The sequence below is a fragment of the Diceros bicornis genome, chromosome 6 (genome assembly GCF_020826845.1).
Source record: "Diceros bicornis minor isolate mBicDic1 chromosome 6, mDicBic1.mat.cur, whole genome shotgun sequence".
NCBI lineage: Eukaryota > Metazoa > Chordata > Mammalia > Perissodactyla > Rhinocerotidae > Diceros > Diceros bicornis.
The window spans coordinates 75,411,465-75,430,128 of NC_080745.1; the positions used below are offsets into that span (position 1 = coordinate 75,411,465).

Here is an 18,664-nt window from a genome sequence, read left to right on the forward strand (position 1 = left end):
TTCCTTAAGACACCTGCAGCTTGTCTTAGAAGAACATCTCCAACACTATTGCTGATATGACATTAAAGATTGTTGTTTTTTGGCCATTAGTTTTGTCCTTATCCCCCACCAGGGATATACAGTCAAATATGTGTTCAAATCACTTTGAGTACTTTCTCTCTGCGTGATTATGCCACCAATTTTGAACACATCCATGTTAATTGTCCATCTTACTTTTGATTTTTAGGAATTGCTTTTTAAAAATGAAATTTTGTTTCATAATTAAGTAAAATACCTATAAAACCTACAAATAAAGTACTTCAAAGAAGTCTAGCTTCTATCCATGCCCCTCCTTTTCACTGTAGGTCAAATTTTTTTAAAAGGTTTTTGTGGTTTATCTTTCCATTTCTCTAATACAATTGTGTGTGCTTATCCTCTCCTTTCTTAGATAATCCATAGCATTGTATTGTATTGTTATTGTACTTCCAGTACAATGTTGCATAGGAGTGGTTGTAGTGGACATCCTTCACTTGTTTATAACCTTAGGGAGAAAGTATTTGATCTTTCACCGTTAAGTATGATGTTAACTATAGGTTTTGAAGATGCCCTTCACCATCTTAAGGAAGTTCCTTTCTATTCCTATGTTGCTGAGAGTTTTTATCATTACTAGAGGTTGATTTTTTTTCAAATACTTTTTCTGTATCTATTGAGATGATTATATGGCTTTTTTCCTTTAATTTATTGATATAGTGAACAATATTGATTGATTTTTGAATGCTAAACTAACATTGTATTTTCAAGGTAAACTATTCTTGGCATGATGTATTACAATTTTTCTATTGTTATGTTTGATGTGTGAATGTTTTACTGAGTGTTTCAGCATCAATATTCATGAAGTGTATTGCCCTGCAGTTTTCTTTTCTCTCAATTTCTTGGTCTGTTTTGGTATGAGGGTGATTGTGATCTCAGAAAATGAATTTGGGAGGTGCTCTCTCCTTTTCTATCTTGTATTCTCTGTGACAGTTTGTGTATAATTTGAATTATTTCTTCTCTTAAACATTTTGTAGAATTTCCAGTGAAGCTATCTAGACCTGAAGTTTTCTTTTTGGAGAGGACTTTAGCTACAAATTTAATTTCTTTATTAGATACAGAACTATTCATATTATCTAATTCTTCTTGAATTAGGTCATTGGTCATTTGTATCCTTTAAGAAATTTGTCCATTTCATCTAAGTTGTTGAGCTTATGAACATATACTGGTTTGTACTATCTCATTTTTAGATTTTAGTCTCCATAGTAACTGCAGTGATATCCTTTTTTCATTCTTAGCTTTTAGTGTCCATAGAAACTGCAGTGATATACCTTTTTTCATTCTTGATATTAGTAATTTGTATCTTCTTACTTTTGTGAATTTTGTTGATCTTTTCAAAGAATCAGATTTTGATTTCATTGATTTTTTTTTCTATTGTTTTTCTTTTCTCTATTTCATTTATCTCTGCCTTAACTTTTATTATTTCCTTTCTTTTGTTAGCTCTGGGTTTAGCTTGCTCTTACTTTTCTAGTTCCTTAAGCTACAATGTTAGGTTCATGATTTGAATCTTCCTTGTTTTTTTGTTTGTTTGTTTGTGAGGAAGATCAGCCCTGAGTTAACGTCCATGCCAATCCTCCTCTTTTTGCTGATGAAGACAGGTCTTGAGCTAACATCTATTGCCAATCCTCCTCCTTTTTTTTTCCCCCTTTTTCTCCCCAAAGCCCCAGTAGATAGTTGCATGTCATAGTTGCACATCCTTCTAGTTGCTGTATGTGGGATGCCACCTCAGCATAGCTGGACAAGCAGTGCGTTGGTGCGTGCCTGGGATCCAAACCCAGGCCACCAGTAGCAGAGCATGCACACTTAACCACTAAGCCATGGGACCAGTCCCTTCCTTGTTTTTTAATGTAGGTGCTTAGTTACAAATTTTTCCCACTACACACTGCTTTTGCTGCGTTCCATAAATTTTGGTATGTTGTGTTCATTTTCATTCATCTCTAAATGTTTTCTAATTTCACTTGTAATTTCTTCTTTGATCCAATTCGTTGTTTAAGAGTGTTTTGCTTATTTTCTACATATTCGTGAATTTTCTAGTTTTCCTTCTGTTGTTGTTTTCTATTTTCATTTCATTGTAGTCAGAGAAGATGCTTTGTATGATTTTAAAACTTATTGAGAGTTGTTTTGTTACCTAACAATTATGTAGTCTATCCAAGAGAATCTTCCATGTGTGCTTGAGAAAAATGTGTACTCTTCTGTAATTGGGTGGAGTGTTCCATATAAGTCGATTAGGTCTGGTTGGTTTATAAGGTTGTTTAAGTCCTTTATTTCCTTATTGATCTACTGTCTAGTTGTTCTTTCTCTTATAGAAAATGAAGTATCAGTGTTTCCAACTATTATTGTAGAACCTTCTATTTCTGCCTTCATTTTCGTCAGTTTTTGCTTCATATATTTTGGGACTCTGCTGTTAAGTGTGTGTATGTTTGTAAATGTTATATCTTCTTCAGGGATTGACCCTTTTATCAATATACAATGTCTTCCTTGTCTCTTATGACTAATTTGTCTTACAGTCTAATTTGTATGATATTAATATAGTGACCCTAGCTCTCTTTTGGTTACTATTTGCAAGGAATATCATATATATATAATCATTTTTAATCCATTCTACCAATTTCAATTGGACCATTTAATCCACTTATACTTTAAGTAATTACTGATAAGGAAGAATTTACTTTTAGTATTGTACTGTTTGTTTTCTATATGGCTTACATCTTTTTTTGTTTCTCAATTCTTCCATTACTGCCTGTTTTTCCTTAGACTTAAGGATAGTTTGGATCTCTGACCTCAGATCTCTGATGGGCTCAAGATAAGTTATGATTTTGTGATTTTGTAGATAATTTAGCTTTTTTTTTATTGTTATTTTTTTTCTTATTGTTGATTTTCCTATTATCTCTCTTGTTCTTATTGTTTGGGAGTGATGTTCTTTCCAGTTTTTTCCAACCCAAGTGGAACTTTTAAAATCCAAGTCTTTCTCTTGAAAGAAAGTTTTAGTTATTAATTCAAAGAATTTATAGGACCCAGAGTGCTCCAGTACTTTCCGATCTCATTGCATTTCAATTCCTTTTCATTCACTCATAACTTATATGTTTCAGAACATCTTCCCACTTTCTGCTGCTGTTCTCATATTGGCTAGTCATATTTCCCAGTGAGTACTTATTGAAGATTTTGAGTTTGTTCTATCCTCAGGGCCATGATAAGCCTAATTTCCTTTCCTCTACTTTCTCCTTTACAGATGCTGATGCCACATGGGTCTTATTAGTGATTTGTCTCTATCTGTTTATATTTCGGGTTTATGGAGATAGGCAGGTGATCCAATTTTGCTGTAGGTGTCCATAGGTCTTTAGTTGGCTCTTTTAGCTATTCTGCTAATTTAATGGAAAGATTCAGGGAGAACTGAAAATTACACTTACTGTCACTATTATTCCAGGATCTATAGTTACTTTTTATTACCCCTTAATTCCAGTAAAATGGCTACCATTTACTGACTGCCTACTCTAGACCAGGCACTTTACATATGCTATTATTAATACTTTTTACCAACCTTGCAGCATATTAGTCCTATTTTGGAGATGAAGTGACTAAGCAGACTTATCTACCTAAGATCCCACAGCTAGGTGGTGGTGGAGGTTGAACTAGGTCTTTCAGAAATCGGGCCAATCGGGCCAGCCCCACGGCTTAGCGGTTAAGTGCATGCGCTCCGCTACTGGCACCCGGGTTTGGACCTGGGTGCGCACCGATGCACCGTTTGTCTGGCCATGCTGAGGCCACGTCCCACATACAGCAACTAGAAGAATGTGCAACTATGACATACAACTATCTACTGGTGCTTTGGGGGACAAAAAGGAGGAGGATTGGCAATAGATGTTAGCTCAGAGCAGGTCTTCCTCAGCAAAAAGAGGAGGATTAGCACGGATGTTAGCTCAGGGCTGATCTTCCTCACAAAAAAAAAAAAGAAAAGAAATAAATGACTGTGCTTTTTTGACTATATCGTATGACTGCTTCACCTAAGAATATCAGCGCAAGCTAAGGCAGTGCCAAAGAGTTCTGAGGTTAACTTCACAGCTATGACTTACTCATACAACCTTTCACTGACCTTCTAGGATTATAGTCACTCATTCAATCAACAAACATTTATTGAGCTTATTTTATGTGCCAAGAACTTATATAATGACACAGATATAATGAGTATTATCAGTAAGAATCTCTGCCTTCATGTTACATAATCTAGGACATGTACTCTTAGAGTAACAGATCCTACTAAATAGCAACGAGATAATAAATATGCTGATTTCAAAGGCAAGAGAGGAGATCCTGGGCTGTAGTGATAGAGATCCCTCGAAGAGAGTAAAATTTAACTGACTTGAAGGGCATGAAGAAGTCCATTTATTGAACTTGGATGTTCAGTGAGGACTGGGAGTAGGGAAGGTTAATAGTGTGATCCCTAAAGATACCATAGGATGGAAATTAAGGAATAAGATTAATAAACACTAAGTAAACTGATTTGGGGTCGTCAATGCCCACTAAGTAAACTTAGTGTTTATTAGACACAAAATTATTTGAAATATTAAAAAATCACATTTATAAATAGTCAAGATTTAGTTAAATAAAAAGGAAAGTGCAAACATTTTGGGTCAGAAAGAATAATAGCACACTCATAGATGTGGGAATGCTGCGGTCAACTCTGGGGACAATGAAGTGAGTATCCCCAAAGAGAGCATAGAAAAAGGGGTTGGAAGAGAAGAATGGGGCTGGTATCATATGAACTTTGAGTTCTAGCTTGCTTACTAACTTCACGATCTTGGACAAGTGACTTAACCTCTCCCAGCCTCAGTTTTGTCATCTCTAACATAAGGATAATAATAAGACTTCTTCATAGGGTTGAAGTACGGATCAAATGAGATGAGGCACATAAAGAACCTGGCCCAGTGCTTGCCACATGTTAAATACTCAATACATATTTATGATGATGGTGCTAATGTTAGGGATAATGATGACAATGAGACTGATTTGGGGTCATCAATGCCCAGCTAAATACCAAGGTGTTGGAATTCTGTTCCATAGTTTATGGGAACTGCTAAAGGGAATTGACTCTTTCTGAAGATGAATTTGGCTATATCATCAGAATGGATTAGCAGGTATAGATCAGAGAGGCAGGGAATAAGGCTAAAAGTTTTTATCTGGCAAAAGTTCAGACATGAAAAGTGCAGAGCATGGAGGAAAGACAATAATGTACATTTTTCTCTCCAATGAGGACACTCTTTGTTTTTTATCTGGTGTTTTGTTCTGATTAAGTATGTACATTGTTATCTCAAGGATATTTTCTCACTGACTCAGAATCAATATCAAATTATTCTTTTCTGTCAGTTTTGTAGTTCTTATCCTGTAAAGGATTCAACTCCAGGCACTAAAATTGAAATCAAATAAATAGAGATTTAGGACTGATTATCAGATGCTTAATGTTCTTCCTAAAACTAATGGTACTGGAGAGAAATATAAAAAAGGAGTGTACTTTGCTTAAGCAAAAAATTTCCCCATCACTTCCTAGAGCAGTTTGCTTAGGGAATATAGTCTTCTTGAACTCCTCCGAAAGGAGGTGAAAAAGAGGTCACCAGTCTGATGGGACCAAGTAATGAGGCCAAACTGACACATGCTCTGGATATCCCCTTTCTATAGCTGAGTAAGAGGAGATAACATATTCAGCTTAGAAAGAGTGATTCAAAAACTTCCTTTTGGCCACATAATTCAGCAACAACAAGATGGAAGTTTTAACTTATTTTACCATCAGGAGGACGATTGCTTTGATATTTTCTCCAGTAACAAATATGAGTTTTCACTGAACCACAAGCAAATCTTCTCCTGGGTCACCTTTTGACCAAAAGCATATGTTTATAAGCTGAAAAACAGAAAAAAAAAAAAGTCAGTCTGTGTATAGCTCATAGTGCTAGTCTGTGTGTAAGAAACTGAATGGAGGATAAATGGCTCACATCACTACACTGCTGTGACATTGCCCTCAAAATGGGATTTGATCTGGTATTCTTGGGAGTTGGACTGGATTTGTGAGAGATCTTTCAAACCTCATCTCCTAGACTAATATAAACCTCCACTCTTGTTCCAGGCCATGGTCAAAATCAATGTCACAAAAGATACGTTTTCTTGCTGGATCTGAGCCAGGTTTTATTTCACCCACTTTTCTAGTGCCAAACTAACCTTCATTTACTTAATCTAAAAATATTTATTGAGGGTTGAATCTGAGCCAGGGACCTGCTTGGAGCTGGAGAAATAAAAGTTAGTTTGACCCAAGAGATGGATCCCAACTTTCTCAGGACCAATGTGTAGCTCTTTTCTATACATTTGTCAGAGCTTGTTGGGTCTTCATTTATTTATGTTTCCAGTCTTCAGGCAGACAGTTCCATACATTTTCCCCTCCTGCGACAGTAAGAACTTGCCTTATTTTCCTAATCATTTCATATCTAGTTTCAAAGAGAAGCCGCTATTGTTACTCTAAATTTCCCATTCTTAATTAACAAGGCGATAAAAGTCCAAACACTTTCATAGCTACAAAAATGTGGGTCTGTAAGGACATCTTATTTCTTAGCAACGAATGGCATTTTAATCTGGAAAGCATTTATATTAGAATGGTTGCCCTTTTAGCTATTGTTTCTACTGTCAGGAATAAAAAACCCTGGAAACACTAGTTATTATTTCTCAGTAGAAAAGGAAGTTTGAGGTACTTCTGAATCATCAGTTCTAAAAAACTTCCCTGAGATCATGCTATTTTATTATGTATAAAACTGTAACAGTCTTTTAAAAATTAACATTATTGTCAATACGTGGAATAACGATAAAATGTGGTGCAGTGTTCTAACTAGGCAGGCAGAAGAACAGCCCACTCTGGGAAGGAGATGGCCTTGCCCCTGTGTCCAAGAGCTAGCAGCTGTGGTGCTGGGAAGGAAGTGTGCAGAGAGAAGTCTACACTTCAGCAGAGCTCAGCCTTGCAAAAGACAGGGTCCAACGTGAAACAAATGGGACCTGTTTTCACATTGCCTACCCTTGCTTCTCCCCGTTCTGTGGTAGATGACCTGCATCCTGGGTAATTCTGTTAGAAGACTGAAGCCTGGGACACAGCAAGCAGACACAGATGGGCAAAAAGGCCAGTGAATGAAGAATCATCCTCTAAAAGGGAGCTCTCTATTCTGCACAGCTTTGAGTTACAACATCCAATGCTACTGCCCAAGAAATCCCCTCCTGCGGATTCCTGCTGTGGAAGCTTTGCTACAGAAACACCAGTTTACCACACTTTGTTCAATCAGGAAAGACCTATGGCTCCTCTCCCTTCTTTGCAGTCTTCCCCTACAGTGTAAGAAGCTAGACAGTGTTTATAATTTTTCTGGATGAGATTTGGTCTGAACTAAGGCGAAGAGGAGGACAGAGATGCGACAGAGAGTCACGTGGAGAAGGTAATGGGGTTTGTTCGTGTTTCCTCCTGGAGACGGGGAGCCTGCTGTCCTTTGGGAGACATCTTCTCCATCCATGATGACTCATAGCAAACATTCCTAGTGATAGGTTCCCTGGTTCCAGAATCTAGAGCCTCTTCTCAGTTCTCCCCTCACCATTTCTTTGTCAAATAAAAAAATTTAAAACCTTCCATGACACAATCCACTAGGAGAAGAGCTCTTCCTTTTCTAACTAGAGGCTGTGCACGCTGGAAGTGGTCACCTCCCATCCAATCCACCAGTGAAGCCTGTCCGTCCCAATTTTGAACTGTATCTGGAATCTGACCACTTCTCACCCTCACCACTTTCTCTGCTAGGACCTAGACCAAGCCACTACCTTCTCTTGCCCAACCTCAGTCCAACAAATCCATCATCCACCCCGATGTGCAGTCTTTCGGGTCATGTCTCTCTCCTACACAAAATCTTTCAATGGTTGCACATTACCAAACAGTGTTACAAACTTGGTGTACTGATCGTGTAGAATGCTTGTAAAGATACCTAGTATGAGGTCCAACCCCTGAAAATTCTGATTCAGTTTGGCAATTCTATTGCGGAAATTCTGAGGCCCGTACTTTGAGAAAACCATCCTAGAGGATAAATGTCAAATTCCTTTCCATGGATGTCTGTGATCTGGCTCCTCCTTATCTCCTAGGGGTCACTTTTACTGTGCCCTCCTCCTCTACCCGCCATCCTGTCTTTCAGCTATGCTGAACTACCTTCAGTTCCCAGGAGCTGTCTTGCTATTTTAAAATTTATGTCTTTGCTCCATCAGCCTGGAATGCTACCTTTCTTCCAACTTGTCTGCTCTGTGAACACCTATACATCTTTCACTATGTGAAAATACTTATGGTGTCCACCATGTTCCCCAGGTAGAATTGATAGCCCCCTACTTTCTGTTTTCATTTTATCTTTATGGACCTCTTTTATAGCTCTCTAATACCTGATTGCGAGTACGTGTTTTCTTAAGAGATTAGACGTTCCTTGAATTCAGAGACCATGTCTTAGTCTGCTTTGTAGCCAGGTGTCTGGTATTGTTTCTGGCACACAGAAAGTGCTCAAAAAATGTATGCTTTAAAGAATGAATGCAAAAGTGATAGATTTTAAGAAATTTGTGTATTCTTCCAAATCAGATTAAAACTGGGAGTCAATTTCCTCCAGTCAATAAGTAATGAAGAAAAACAAAGCCTTAGTTTCATAACACAGAAGGTCATGGGCACTCACTTCTCAGTAGCTTGGGGTACCTCAGTTCCTCTCAAACTTTAGTCTTGGAGAGCTTGACAAATGCATATTTCTGGGCCAGTCCCTCAGAGAGTCCAGTTCTGAATGTCTAGGCTGTGGGCCCATGAGGCTACATTTTAAACAGTGCCTCAAGTGGTTCTCGTAGAGATGATTCCAAGACCCTAAAAGGTTTGTTTCTCCACTAGAATAAAGCAGCCAAAGCCTGATGCAAACCTTAAATTCTGCAACCCAACACCCTGGCACCTACTGGTATTAATACAATATAAATATTCTTAGCTATGATTTGAACACATTTTTCCTCCCTTTTGACTGACAGGAGGTTATAAACACAGCTCAGAGTTGTCAAGCCCTGGTTGACAGGAAAGCTTTGTCGTTAAGAGGATATTGTTGATCATAGTGGGGGAAGTTGTAATGCTCTTGAGGAGTTAATTGCCTGAGTCAGTGCTCCACTCAAGCAGCCATCTAGTATGTGCCCTCTCTCAGGTGTTCAAGGCCTACAAGTTTCCATCTGTCCTCCAGGAGAAAGGAACTCCAGGAAGCCTGAGGCCAGGCCTGAGACGCTGTGATTTCTTTAAAGGTTGGAACTTTGTCAGAATATCTTCCCCATCCTGGCAACCCTTCCTCGTTGACCTTCTGGAGTGAAAAATCTCAAGTGCACGGAACTGCCAGGCCGATTTCTCCTTTCCATTGCTAGTCACTATAGAAAACTGCTCAAGGGCTAGCTGCTCCTAACATTATCCCAGCACTTATGCTCCCAGGCTTGACATAAAATCTAATCTTATCAAAACAGACAGAATCAAAAAAAGAAAGGTACCCTTGACAGACCTTCTGGGAGGGACCCCCTGCAGGAAGTGAGATGAGGTGAGGTGAAGTGTCTATGGGTTCCCCAACCCTGGGGCAATGTCTAGTTTGCTTCCTACACACACTGATACTTGCCTGGTTGAATAGTACAGAAATAAGTAGGCAGTGCTAGGGAGGGGGTGAAAGATTTATATTAATGAAGGAAGTCATGATGGTCTTTGCTCCTTCACATAAAAGTGGAGTAATCATTTAGGGGCACCTAATGTGTAGGAAACTGGGCACCACCAAAGACAAAAGAGACACTGTAGGGCTGGTTTTATAAACTGAAAGACATTTGCCAACATCACTTGGTTTTCTTAAAACATGCTTTGCCCATCTTTACTCAGATTTAGCAAACAAAAAATATTTAACAACACAGTAGCTATTACATTTTATGTGCAGAGTACTGGATGGAACACATTACGTTTATTGTTGTAACTTTCACAGCAATCCAGAAATGGAGATACTATTATTCCTATTTTATAGTTGAGGAAATGGACATTCACGGAGGAATAGTTTGCTTAATCATTATACTACAGCTAAAACTATCAGATGTCTATCCAAGAGAAAATGTCATACTTGTTTGAGAACTAATAATATAAGTAGCATGATCACAAACATGTTTTAAAATAAAGAAAAGGACGTAGGAGTGGTCACAAAAGGTAAAATTCAGAAGAAGAAGAAGGTAACTGTGGTTAGGGTGGTCAGAGAACGCTTCATTGAACTGAGACTGGGAGAGTGGGCAGAGTTTGGTCTGACTGGCATTAGACTGGACGGGAAGATGGAGGCAAAGCAGAGGCAGGACTCTGGGCACACAGAGTTGTTCAGTCTGGTAGACACAGTTTGTAATTATGCATCGTGGAGAAGAAGTTTAGAGGCCTCCGTGGGTCTAGAAAAAAGAGAAACCTTGACAGTTACGTTACAGAAACTGTTTTTCCTTATAGACAAATGGAAAGCTTCAAGGTTTTTTTTTGTGTGTGTGTGTGTGTGTGTGTGCGTGTGAGGAAGATTGGCCCTGAGCTAACATCTGTCGCCAATCCTCCTCTTTTTGCCAAGGAAGATCGGCCCTGGGCTAACATCTGTGCCCATCTTCCTCCACTTTATATGGGATGCCACCACAGCATGGCTTGACAAGTGGTGCGTCGGTGCATGCTCAGGATCTGAACCCCGGGCCACTGCAGCGGAGTGCACACACTTAACCACTATGCCACCGGGCCTGCCCCACTTCAAGGTTTTTTGATTGAGTTTATTTTAGGCAATCGGGTACAGAATGAATTAAGTGAAGGAATCTATTTGGAAAGGCATTTCAGGGATTGAGAGACGAGAAAAGAATTATCACTGTATACATTTGTTTTATTCTGCAACTCTGAAAGCATGTGGCGGAAGGAGGTTCTTCACATGTGGTGGAAGGAGAGAACAGGATAAGAGAGAGAGAAGGGGCAACACTAACAAAGAAGTGCCTGGACTTGCTCTCAGGGTCAATAAAGACCTAGTTTTGAATCGTCCTTCTACGATTCACCTGGAGAGTAAGAATAGCCAACATCTATTGAACACTGATTGTACATCGCACACGGTGCTATCATTCACTCACTGCACAGACATGTTCTGAGTGTTTTCTACATGTCAAGCATCAATTTAGGCACTAGATATATGGCTGAACAGGACAGAAAATGGCCTGTTCTGTCTCTAATTCTATGAGATGGATACCATTATTGTCACCATTTTACAGATGAAAAGATCAAAGTTTTGAGAGGTTACATAACTATCCAAGGTCACATAAATGGTAAATGGCAGATCCATGCCTCTCTAGATTCTAAATCTAGGAACAAACCAGCAGGCTATTAGAGCAGGGTGCAGATAATTAACCTTTCCTGAGCTACAGTACTCTCTTCTGTAAAATGGGGACATAGAACTTTTTCGTAGCACATGGCAGTTTTGTTTGTTGATTTATTCATTCATTCATTATTGGAGGCTAATTAGACTAGAGAATCTCAAAGTGATTCCCAACCCTCTTTTAAATGAGGTTGGCATGACTCCAGGGATATTAGAGAGCAACGGGGCTCTGCTCACACTAAGGATGACTTCAGTCCTTGTGTTTTGACAAGGCCACAGTTGGCAGAAGCACAAACAAAGTAGGTATATTCTTTCTCTTCAACCCAAGTTCTGAAGTCTTCTTGATTTTCCCAGGAGTCAAGGGAAAAGAATTATCACTGTACACATTTGTTTTATTCTGCAACTCTGAAAGCAGTGTCATGGACACAAGGAAGTTGTTATTATAATTATGGGTTTATAAGCTTTGGTAAGAAGCTAATTTTCTTAGACTAGACTCTAAGAAGAAAACAGGCGAGAGGCTTCACGACTTGGTTAAGTGTTGAAGTAGGCATCCTGTGTGGGTAATACCACTTTCTTAGTCAGATTATATTCATAAGAAGGCAGCCTGAGGAGGGGCCAGGAAATGGCACACAATCCCTGCAAATGAGACTTGCCGCTGGGCAACCTTTGTAAGACAGGAAATGCATTAAGGAAAGGAGGCAAAATTAATTGTGTTACCTTGTAGAAAATACCACCCACAATACCTTCCCACCAGAACAGGTACAGAGAGAGCTGTTAAGAGCTGTGAAGCTAGTTCCCTTTATTTTCAAATACAAATGAAGAAAGAGATCTTGGATATGAAAGGGACTTTCATTTGAGCAATGAGTACATCACCCAGCAAGATGGATGGAAGATATCTGTCCCAAGTAAAGTCAAGCATAGAGCACAATGAATTGGAGATTAGAAATCATTCTATGTAATTTTTAATTATTTACTTCACATTGATTAAGCATTTTGTACGTTCCTGGCTAGGCGCTAGGGATTCAAGGACAGATTCACATATGGCAAAGTAGTTGAGTGTGATCCTTGTTTATTGTTACCAACAGAGGAGTGGCTTTGGCTTCTTATTTAACAACTCTGAACTTTACTTTCTCATTTATAAAATGTGGACAGCAATGACACTTACTTCGTAGGGTTATTATGAGGATTAAATTAGTGGCTGGCAGACAGTAAGTGTTCAGTAAATGTTACCTGCTATTACCCATCACCGTTAGATGCTGGGATAGAGTGATGAGCAGTACTGACATGCTTGCTGCGCTCTAGGGGCTTAAAGTCTATCACACTTACTAATTTTCCAAAGAGGCTATGGTAGAGGAATGTTATAGGGTATGGTTATCAGCCAAGGGTACAGTGGTCAATTTAAGTTAGGAGAGCCTGAAAGTCTTTCATCAATAGGTAGATTGGACAATGACAGATCGGGGCAAGAAAGTGTACTTCATGTAGGCAGATCAGTGTGCTAAAAGGTAAGATGCAGCATCCAGGACTGTCAAGACATATACTGGGATGTAGGAGTGCAAAGACTGAAGGGGAAGCTAGAGGCCAAATCATGGAGGATTCTGGTGCCATTTGTTCCTTCAATAAATGCTCTTAAGTGTCTACCATGTGCCAGGGACTGTATGAAGTACTGTAAGAGAACAAAGAAGGAAAGGACTTCACTTCAAAAGCCATTTACAAAAAACCCTTGCCGAGGGCAGTGGGCCATAAATACGATGACAAGAGGAACAAACTGTACAGTTGCCCTGTTGCTGCCTCAGACTGTGACCCAGAGCAATTCAATTTATCTCTTTGGGGCTCAGCTTCATCATCTGTGGACTGGGGATATTAATTCTTCACCGCCTACCTCACCTGAAAACAGGAATGAGAGCTGAGAATATCAGAGAAGGCAACCATGGGAAGGCACCATGGGAATTGTAAGGAACCACTGACATATAAAAGACTGTGAGAAAATGATGATGATGATGGCAAAGACCACGATTGTGACGATAAAAAAACTAGAGAAGATGACGATAAATAAGATGAAAAAAGTAAGGATCATCATGACGATTCATCACGATTCATTCAATCTTTGAACAAATATACGTTGAGAGCTGACTATATGTCAGACACTGTTCTAGCATTATGGGTACGGTAATAAACAAAACAAAGTGCCTCTCTTATCTTTTTTATTTGGAGGAAAACTATAAATAGATGAATAGTCATATAGTTATTAGAGTTTTAGGTAGCAAGAAAAAAAAATCCCTGTGGGGGATTTCAAATCAGGGAGGCAGATTCCAGTGGGCCCCCCTTCATTTTAACTTTCTGATCCAATCTTTGTCACTTTATGTGGTGCAGAGTGGCAGACGTGGTCTTGTGGCATTTGTGTAAGCTCTGAGCTGGGTGCATGGAGGACAAAATGTGGAAGAAAAGATCTTATGGATGCGATTTCGCTAGGCTCGTTCTGAGCCCAGATGACCAGTCTGAGCAAACAAAGACCCTGGTTGTTTCTTTCCTATAAAACATGTTTCTGAGGTTTGTCCTCCCTGCCTCCAAGAGTGATTTCTGTGTAAGGTTTAGGAGTCTGGCACATACTGCAGGTTGGTAACATCAATTTTCCCCATAAGAAATAATAACATCGTCATAATTGTCTTTGGTTTTAGGCTTATGTTATTGTCCTGAGGGAAATGAAGTTGAAGGTGGGTGAAGAAAGTCTATTAAAACCCTGGGTTCTTTCTGCACGTACAAAGAGCGTACAACAACTTCACTCACCCCAGTTTTGGCAGCCAGGGTCTGAATTGGCTTGGGCAAACCCTGAAGTAAACACCTGAACATCACAGGAGCAGAGAACAGTGAAGCAGAGGGACTGCAGGGAAGCCCAGATACAATTAGCACATTCTGTAACATTTTAAAATTTGATGCAAGTCAAAGAAAAGGCTCCATTGGGCTCTGGAAGGTCACCAAAAGCAGGGGCCATGTTTTATTCACATTTATATTCCTTGTCTTTTAGTACTGCATCTGGTAACATAAATCAGGAAGCATTTAGTTGTTTGAATGTGGGACAGAATAAAAGAGAGAATGAGTAAGTGAGCAGGAGAATTAATTAGCAGAAACGGGAGTGGAGCAGAAGTGGAAGGAAGAGACAAATGTGGAATCCGATCCAGGCTTCATCTTCCCCAGCTGGAAGATTCTAGGCACGGTCTTGACCTTGAGCTTCATTTCCCTCATCTGGGAAATGAGGATAATTATCATATCTACCTGAGAGAGCTATTGTGAGGATTATGAAATGACATACAGCATATAAAACTCCTAAGCAGTGCCTGGGATGTAGATGTGCTCAAAAAATGGTCAGTGTTAATAATCATATTAGTTATCATGCTCCCGATCATTGTCAGAATGGCAGTACTTTTCAGCACCAGAGGAAGAATGCATAATGTAGACATATTTCAGTAAAATGTCTAATCACATCATCACTTAGCCAGGGCTTCGATCCCTTTAAATTGTGTATCAGTCTCACCATCCCTAAATAAAAAGCAGTACACGTATATTTATTGATCACTTATGTGTTTAAAGTGTTAGGTGCTATAGGGGACACAAAAAATGATAAAATGCAGGCTCTATCCTCAAGACGCTTTTACTACTTAGAAACATAGAGAGATAGATACAAACAGACAAGCAAAACTACGAAAGGACCAGTCCCATGGCCTAGTAGTTAAGTTCAGAGTGCTCCGCTTAGGTGGCCTGGGTTTGGTTCCCAGCCGCAGACCTACACCACTCGTCGGCAGTCATGCGTGGGGTCACCCCCATACAAAATAGAGGAAGTTTGGCAGGGATGTTAGCTCAGGGCGAATCTTCCTCAAACAAAATGAGGAAGACTGGCAACCGATATTAGCTCAGGGCGAATCTCCCTCAGAAAAAAAAAAACCTATGACACAAAGCAATGCAAACTACATATTATAGGGGATCAGAGAAAGCAAGAAGTACTCAGAGGTAGAATAATTGGAGATACTAGAGATAGTACAGCTCAATTCCACCTTCCTAAGAAGCAGATGTTCTTAAACTGGATGATGGGTAAACAAAGAAAATGAAACTTAATATTAAACATTTCAGTTAAAAAACTTGGAACTTCTAAAATATCATTCTGAATAAACTTTAGATCATAGAAGAAATGAGCATTGCAGTCACAGACTTTCAGAGAACAGCTGTTACCGGATACATACCCAGGTTCTTTACCTGCCACACAAGAGGGGCCAAATAAAAACTGGAACACCAGGCTTATGGCAAGGAAAGAGTTTTTATTTCAGGTGACGTCAGCCGGGAGACAAGAGCTCTCAAATTTGTCCTGTCTCCCCGAAAGATGGGAGGCAAAGGGTTTTAAAGGTTGTGAGGAATGTGGCTGCTGGTAGGGAGGGGGAGCCTGTGGCCTTGCTGGTCAGCGCTTTCCCATCAGCCTGCGTTTGGCCTTGTGAGGCTGCCGGCAGGGAGGAGGAGGGCGAGATAAGGGAATCACAGGTGAGTGTCCTTCAACTGTCTCTGTCTCTATGGTGGATGGTGGATTCTGGCGCCAGGAAGCCAAGGAGTTGAGGTCTGAGAAGCTTTAGCTTCTTGATATCGGTTTCCCTCTAACAAATCTTAAGAACTGGTAATTAACCAAAACATCAGTGTGAGCCCAGCTTGAGGCCACCGGGGCTTTTAACAATTAGCAACTTCTATCTGCCTTGTGAAGTTCAGGGATACAAAGGTGTAAAAAAAAACCAACAGTTACATATGAATATAGCTCAGAAGCAGGCAAAGAGGATGAGTGCTTTTGGTTTTAACCCCATCTATTCTGGGTTTAATGTAGGGTAACTGGTATCAGGGCCGTTATCACAACTATGATGAAAACTACATAGCAGATTTACGAGATGTGGTCAAAGCTGCACTCAAAGGAGATTACATTGTCATAAACGCTTTCATTTTTAAATACCAAAGAATAAATATGAGAGAAATAATCATTAAATTCAAGAAATTAGGAAATTAACAAAATATACCTAAGTAGGAGAAAAGAATGACAAAGATGAAAGCAGAAATGCATGAATTAGAAAGCAAAGAAAGAATTATTAATAAACCAAAGAGGTGCTTCTATAAAATATCCATGTGTCTTGAAGAAATGTATACATCTTGTGGGAAAAAAAGAGAGAGAGAATAAGACAGTGTGTGGAGAAACAGGCTATCTTCCATTAGAAATGGAAAATAATTCATAACACATAGAGACAGTTTTAAATTATTTTTAAATGCTATTAAAATGTTGAATAAAATCGATAAAGTTTGTAGAGGATATACATGATCAAAATTGGCTTAAGAATTAGAAAAAAGGAATTGGACAATAATCAAGGAAGCCTTCCCCTCCCCCTCCCCAATTTCAAAAACAACCTGTATGGTGTTTAATGGACCCAGATGAATTTTACAGATAAATCCTTTAAGGAGCAGACAATACCTATGTTGTTTTAACTCTTCCATAGAGAGATAGAAAGATTCCCAATTTTTTTTTTTTTTGAAGCTAGTATAATCCTGATAACTCAAATCTGATAAATGTAACACAAATGAAGGGAATATTAGACTATTTACGTTGCTGTTGTATCCAATAATAGAGGTATTCCAATCAACTATCCTGGATTCTGACCAGATTAGCCCATCACAACTTCTGGGAGAAGTAGGATAATGAGTAAGAGAATGAGATAATGACAAATACAGAAGCAAGAAGAAAGAAGTTTCTGTGGTGTGGGAAGGAGGGTTAGGAGCTGCACTTTCTTCTACCTATCTTTATCTAATTGGAAAACTCAAGAGAAAACAACTGAAAAAATTTTGGAATTAGTTAAAGAGCTTAGTAAACTGATTAGTTACAAACAAACGTACAAAACAATTATCTTTCTATATAACCAATTTTAAAGTATAATGGAAAAGTTTTCCTAATAAAAATACAAAACATCTTGGGATAAATTTACTAAGAATACTTGGAACCTGTATGAAGGAGACTATAAATATTTTCTTAAGGTCATAAAAGGAGGTTTGAATACATGAAAAATTATACCTTGGTTCCTTGGTAAGAAGACTGAATATTATGATGTCAAGTATACCCAAATTAATTTACAGATTTTAATACATATTAGTGAAAATCCCAACATGATTATTTTTGAATTGTCCAAAAGGTTATGAAGTTCATCTGAAAGAGACAAATAGATTAGAATAGCCAAGAAAATTTTTAAAAAGATAAATGATGAGGCGGTACTTGATATATTTATTTAATATTTATTTAATATATTTATTTAATATTTTTGAATTACATTTTACTATGTTAGTATTTAAATATATTTTAAAGCTAGAATAAGTTTTAAATGCCTAGAAAGATATTAAACTAACATGATAATTATGAATGCCTCTAGGTTGGGGTGGTTGTTCGTTTTTATTCTCTTCTCAATGTTTTCTCCATATTTTCTAAATTTCCAATGGTGGACACGTATTATTCTTATTATCAGAATAAAATTTAATGTTGTTTTTAAAGGGTTTATAGAGTGCAGATAGAGAAGACAGCCAGTCCAGTTTGTGGCAACTCTATGAAGAAACAGATGGGATATAAATATTAGCTCCATGAGATTACACAGAATTTACATTCTTACTTTGAATGTGTCATATTTTTTAAGTTTTTTATTTTGAATGTTTTTTATATGTTTGTAAATTCCTCCTCTCATAGCTCCATGAGGGATGGAGATTTTTTTCTGTTTCATTCACTGTTGTGTCTCCAACATCCAGATCAGTGTCCCTCCCGTATTATGTACTCAGTAAATGTTTGATGACTATTAAATGCATATATATTAGTGTGTTTGATGTCTTAGTTTGGATTACCCCCAAAACTGAGTCTGAGTACAAGTAGCTTACCTGGGAGCTAAGCCCGAGAAGCAGAGTGAGGGAGTAGGTAGAGTGAAATAGGAAAGTAAGGCCAGGGGATCTAAGGATGCATTATGAAAAGTAAGCCTGTAAGTAACAGAGGCCCAACTCCCCTGGTACCTGCTGTGAAACAAACAGAAATTTACACGTGAAGGATGGGAGGCCAGGGCATTTGTCTACTGGCTCCCATCATCCATTGATTGAGGTTTGCCCTTAAGGTATTGATTTCTCTGCACTATAAGCAGGCCTCTGCAAGG

The 18,664-nt window shown here is 38.7% G+C and overlaps 1 long non-coding RNA gene across 1 annotated transcript in view; it reads right to left on the reverse strand.

Annotated features, from left to right (window-relative positions):
* Nucleotides 1–4,659: 4,659 nt before the first annotated feature.
* The window catches only part of LOC131407448 (uncharacterized), a 178,160-nt gene continuing 164,155 nt past the window's right edge, over nucleotides 4,660–18,664 (reverse strand). Inside the window, exon 4 of the long non-coding RNA XR_009220495.1 lies at nucleotides 4,660–5,959. This is a non-coding gene — a long non-coding RNA (uncharacterized LOC131407448). The remainder of the gene's footprint in view (nucleotides 5,960–18,664) is intronic.